Source organism: Bubalus kerabau, chromosome 6 (assembly GCF_029407905.1).
Source record: "Bubalus kerabau isolate K-KA32 ecotype Philippines breed swamp buffalo chromosome 6, PCC_UOA_SB_1v2, whole genome shotgun sequence".
NCBI classification, from domain to species: Eukaryota; Metazoa; Chordata; class Mammalia; order Artiodactyla; family Bovidae; genus Bubalus; species Bubalus kerabau.
In genome coordinates, this window is record NC_073629.1 from 13042177 (window position 1) to 13048595 (window position 6419).

At 35.6% G+C, this 6419-nt stretch overlaps 1 pseudogene; it reads left to right on the forward strand.

Moving 5' to 3' along the window:
• The first annotated feature begins 2408 nt into the window (after positions 1-2408).
• Positions 2409-2803, forward strand: LOC129655992 (40S ribosomal protein S15a-like; annotated as a pseudogene).
• The last annotated feature ends 3616 nt before the right edge of the window (positions 2804-6419 follow it).

Below are 6419 nucleotides of genomic sequence, written 5' to 3' on the forward strand. Positions count from 1 at the left end.
TGAAGTATAGTTGCTGTACCATATAAGTTACAGGTGTACAATACAGTGCTTCACAATTTTTAAAGGTTATACTCCATTTATAGTTATTAGAAAACATTTACTATATTCCATATGTTGTACAATATATTCTTGTAGCTTATTTTATACCTAAGGGTTTGTACCTCTTAATCCCTTGCTCCTATATTGTTCCTCTGCCCTCCCCTGTCCCCAGTGGTAATCAATAATTTGTTCTCTGTAATTGAGTCTGCTTCTTTTTTTGTTATATTCACTAGTTTGTTGTACTTTCAGATTCCACATATAAGTGATATTATACAGTACTTGTCTTTCTCTGTCTGACTAGTTTCACTTAGCACAGTGCCCTCCAAATCTATTCATGTTGCTGCAAATGGCCACATTTTGTTCCTTTTCATGACTGAGTGATGTTCCATTGTACAGATATGCCACATCTTTTTCAGCCATTTATTTGTTGATGGACACAGTTGTTTCCATGTCTTGGTAATTGTAAATAATGCTGCTATGAATATTGGGGTGTGTGTATTTTTTCGAATTAGTGTTTTTGATTTTTTTTTTTTTTTGGTATATACCCAGGAGTGGAATTGCTGAATCATATGATAATTCTATTTTTAGTTTTTTGAGGAAACTCCATACTGTTTTCCACCATGGTTGCACCAGTTTGCATTCTCACCAACAGTGTTTGAGGGTTCTCTTTTCTTCATATCCTTACTAACATTTGTTATTTGTGTTCTTTTTGATGATAGTAGTTCTGATAGTGTGAGGTGATATTTCATTGTGTTTTTTATTTATATTTCCCAAGGAAATGGCAGCCCACTCCAGTGTTCTTGCCTAGAGAATCCTAGGGATGGGGGAGCCTGGTGGGCTGCTGTCTATGGGGTCGCACAGAGTTGGACACGACTGAGGTGACTTAGCAGCAGCAGCAACCCACTCCAGTGTTCTTGCCTAGAGAATCCCAGGGACAGCGGAGCCTGGTGGGCTGCTGTCTATGGGGGCGCACAGTCGGACATGACTGAAGTGACTTAGCAGCAGCAGCTACAGCATGATTAGTGATATTGATTGTCTTTTAATATACTTGTTTGTCTTTTGCATGTCTTTGAAGAAATGTCTATTCAAGTCTTTAGCCCATATTTTGATTGGGTTATTAGGTTTCTTTTTTTACTACTAAATTGTAGGACATTCTTGTGCATTTTGGAGATGACCCCTTATCAAATATATGGTTTGCAAATTTTCTCTGTCATTCCAGAGGTTGCTTTTAAATTTGGTTGATTGTTTTCTTTGCTGTACTGAAGTTTTCCAGTTTGAGGTAGTTCCATTCATTTATTTTTTGATTTTGTTGCTTGTACTTTTGGTGTTATACCCACGAAATCATTACCAAGACAAATGTCATGAAGATTTTCCCCTGTGTTTTCCTTTAGGGGTTTTACAGTTTTGGGTGTTTAAATCTTTTAACTCATTTTGAGTTTATAAGCATCCAATTCATCTCTCTCTTTTTCTTTCTTTTTTTTAATGTAGATATTCAATTTTCCCAACATCATTTATTGAAAGGACTCTCCTTTCCCTATTGTGTATTCTTGGCATCCTCATTGAAATCAGTTGACTATATATGTGTGGACTTACTTCTGGACTCTCTATGCTATTCCATTGATCTACATGTCTGTCTTCATGGAAATACTATGCTGTTATACTTACTATAGCTTTGTGATATATTTTTCAATTAGGATGTGCAATGCCTCCAGTTTTATTCTCCTTTCTCAAAATTGCTTTGACTATTTGTTTTTTTGTGTGTTCCCACATGAAATTCAGAATTGTTTTTTTCTAATTCTATTTCTGAAAAATGTCATTGGAATTTTGCTAGTAATTGCATTGAATCTGTAGATCACCTTGAGTAGTAAGGACATTTTAGCTCTATTGTCTTTCAGTTCATGAACATGATGAGATATCTTTCCATTTGTTTATGTCTTAATTTGTTTCACCAATACTTTGTAGCTTTCTGTAGACAAGTTTTTCACCTTTTAAAAGTTTAATTCCATGTGTTTTATTTCTTTTGTTGCTCTTTTAAGTTGGATTGTTTTCCTACTTGCATGTTCAGATAGTTTATTCTTAGAGTACAGAAATGCAACTGATTTTTGTATGTTGACTTTGTATAGTACAACTGTGCTGAATTGGTGTATTAGTTTTAACATGCATATTGATCACTGATATATCTTCAGTGTCCACAGCTGTACTTGTGGGCACTTAGTAGATAATAAATAAACATTTGTGGAATTAATTTATTATTTCAGATATAAATTATGTCGGTCTGTAAAATGAATTTTCCTAAGAGAAATTGTTGGGGTAAATATATATCTTAAAATGAATATTAGCTCTTTCTGCCATCTTTCCATGATGCCAGAATGGTGTGCATGAATGTCCTGGCTAATGCTCTCAAGAGTATCAGCAATGCCAAAAAGAGAGGCAAACACCAGGTCCTTTATTAGGCCATGCTCCAAAGTCATCAATCAGCTTTCTAACTGTGATGATGAAGCATGGTTACATTGGCAAATTTGAAATCATTGATGATCACAGGGCTCGGAAAACTGCTGTGAACCTCACAGGCAGGCTAAATAAGTGTGGAGTGATCAGTCCCAGATATGATGTGCAACTCAAAGATCTAGAAAAATGGCAGAATAACCTGCTTGCATCCTGTCAGTTTGGTTTCATTGTACTGACAACCTTAGCTGGCATCATGGACCCTGAAGAAGCAAGACAAAAACACACAGGAGGGAAAATCCTTGGATTCTTTTTCTAGGGATGTAATACATGCAAATAAAATGCCTCAGAGGACAAAATAAAAGGAATACTAGAATATCATCAATGGAGCTGTTACAATGTATGGAAATACTCTTTCCTCCCACAGCCTTAGCAAAACAGTATTATCTTTGCAAATCTGGTAGTATTTCAGTGTATTTTAATTCACATTTTCCCTAATATGAGTAAAGCTGAGTGACACAGATGTTTTTATTTTTTAAATTGTCTCTCAATATTTGTTGCTCCCCCTACCCTGTTTAGACCCAATTTTATTCTTTCCAGGTCTCCACAAAATTTTCCAGTCTGATTAATTGAGCAATCCTTCTTTCCCCCATTAATATTACCTTATTACCACGTACTAAATTCTCATGTATTTGATTATTTATCTTGTAATTAGTGACATTTATACATCAACACAGTTCGGTTTTAGAGATGAGCACCTACAAAAACTTCTTTAGATTGAAGTCTTATTAGAAAAGAATAAGATGAACAGATTTTGAATGTTCAGTTTGATGTATTTTGACAACTGTATTTACTTAATTATTATCTCCCCTCCAACATAGAACATATCCATCACCCCAAGAAGTCCCCATAAATCACTTTCTGATCAGTGTGCAATGCCTACCTTAAACCAATCTCTTTCTGATTTACCACTTCTAATTACTTTTGCCTGATACTGGATATCATACAAATAGAATCATACATTATCTCCTCTTTTGTTCTTTTTTAAAAAAAATTGACACAATATTTTTGAGAATAAATGAATAAATTTTGCCTATATTACTACACTGTGTGTTTTAATTGCTTAGTGTTTTACTACTATATGAACATATCATAATTTATTTCTTCATCCTATTGACAAACATTTGGGTTGTTTCTAGTTTTTGGCTATTATGAATAGGTCACTAAAAACATTCTTGTACAAGTCTTTTTGAGGACATATATTTTTATGGAATATAGAAGAAATATCTAGGAATGTAAATTCTGGATCACCAGGTAGATGTGTTTTTAAATTTAGAAACTGCTGAACAGTCCTTTGAAGTGATTACACCAGTTTATACTATCACTAGCAATGTGTGCGAGTCTCAGTTGCTTCACATCCTTACCACCATTTAATGTTATCAGTTTTTAAAAACTATGAGCATTCTGATAAGCATTTCATTATGCACTTTACTGTGGTCTGAGTTTACTAGATGATTAACGAATAGTCTTAAGCATATTTTCATGTCTATATTGATCATTTGTATATTTTCTTTTGTCAAAGCATGCTCAAAGATTTTGCTCAGTTTTAATTGGATTGCTCATTTTAATTTTTTTGTAAAAATTCTTCATAAGTCTAGGTACTAAGAAGTCTCTTAGCAGATCTTAGATCATGAAGATATTTTCCTGAGTTTTCTTTCAGAAGTTGGACAGACTGTATTTTCTGTTTAGAAGTGTGACATATCTCGTTTTTATTTCTTTATGGAGAATAGACATCTTAACAGTGTTAAGCCTACACGTCTACTTTCTATTTCTTAGTCTTTAATTTCTCTTAGCAATACTCTGTAGCTTTTGGTATACAGGTATTGTATGTATGATGTATGTATTTCATTAGATCATTTACTAGGTACTTAATGTATTTTGATGTTATTGTAAATGGTGTTGTTAAAAAAATTTTCTTTTTCCTTTTTGTTGTGCTGAGCCACTTGTGGGATCTTAGTTCCGTGACCAGGCATTGAACCTGGACCCACAGTGGTGAAGTGCTGTGCTCTAACCACTGGACCTAACCACTCTGTGAAATTTTATTTTCTGTTTTTTGGTTCCCAGTATATTGAAGAGCAACTGACTTTGTATTTTGACCTTGAATCCCCAGTATTGCTAAATTGTTAGTTCTAATAGGTTACATAGGTTTATTATGGACACATTCATGTTGTTAAAAAGTAACAAGAGTTTTACTGATTTATTCTTTAAAATGTGCATGCCTTTTATCATTTTTGTCATATTGCACAAAGGCTAGGACAATGGTACAATGTAGAATATAAGTGGTGAGGGTAGACTGTTAGAATAGCCTTCTGTACTTCTTCCAAGTTATTGTTTATTGGCTTAAGGAACTTTTCTTTCATTTCTAGTTTACTGAGAATTTTTGTATGATTTGAATCAGGTATTCAGATTAAATGGAGCTATTGAGAGGGTTCCACTCTCTGGGTCTTAGTCTCTTAGAGTCTGTGGGAATAAAGAGTACTTGAATTATGTTCCCTGAACCCCATATGGGTCATTCATGTGAGAGATTTGACTGGAGGATAGAAGTGAACAGATCTTGGCAGAGAGAAGCTTCAAGAGCTTTGCTGTTTGTATTAGTTATCATTTTTTTTTTTTTAATGAGAAAACTAAGGTCCAAAGAGATCCTCTAACTTGTTCAAGATCATACATGTTAACATAATAGCTTGATATAACTTGATTATAACATAATAACTTGATATGGCTTTAGAAGAAGCAGTGTAAAGGCAAGATTTTAATGCACAGAGAAAAGTCAAAAGTGGGCATTTGTGGTCGCTACCTGACAAATCTACACAAAAGTGCACCCTGACCCAGAACTTTCCCTCCATGTTAGGATCATTACTTTGGGCCAGTTCCTGCAAATCTGGGGAAGACCCACCTCAGTTATGTGCTGTAACAGGGTGTGTGGAACAGGTACCACAATGTGCTAGAAGAAATCAGGATCCAGTGTTCTACTGGTGACTCTGCTGTTGCTGCACTGTGTGACCCCTGCCACTGTTATTTCACATCTATGGCTTTCAGTTTCTATATGAAGAGAAGGGGCTTGAATTAGACCAGGAAGGAGACCTTAATGGATGGTTTATTTATAGGCTCAAAGCCACCATATGGCCCCCCTCAAAGAAGTAAAACAATAATGTATAAGCCATGGGAAGAGCTCTCTGACTCAAAAATCTCTTCTATTCTTCCCTTCTTTCTTTGCCTACTTCCAAAATATCAACAGTGCTTTCTTACCTACAAGGCTAAACTTGGTCATTTTTTGTACAGTAGGATAAAACCCCTGGACCTCTTGGTTTCTAAGTTTCCTTCCAGCTCCAATATTCAGATGATCTTCCCTTTGGTCCTTAGGTTTGAAATTCTTTCATCTAATTAAGGTCTGTTAGTCACTACACCAAGTTGCTTATCAATGGGTAATAAAATGACCCATATGAGTTAATTCATATAGAACTCCTAGAAAAGTGTCTGGCATTTGTTAAGGGCTCTGCAACTGTTGCAGGAAGGGGGACCCCTTCCAGGACCCAAGAGTGGGCTCTTGTCTAACACTTGGAAATGAGGTGTCCAATGAGACACATGAGCTGACAAAGCAAAAGACTTTGCTGGGAAGGGATGTCCAATGGGATCATATGATTAACTGCATAATAGAGGGTATAAAAAAGCAACTGCTGGGCCTCAAAGTCTAATGAATGATTTGCTCCAATTGGTGTATTTGGTTTTCAATAATAGGGACATGGCCCAAAAGGCTGAATGCAGAGAAATATGCAAAAGACCCAAATTATTGCAATGCCTTTGTCCCTCAAAGACCACCAATTAGGAGGCTGCCCTCTGGTCCTGGCAGACCACAAGGCCCATGGGTACCCGTACAA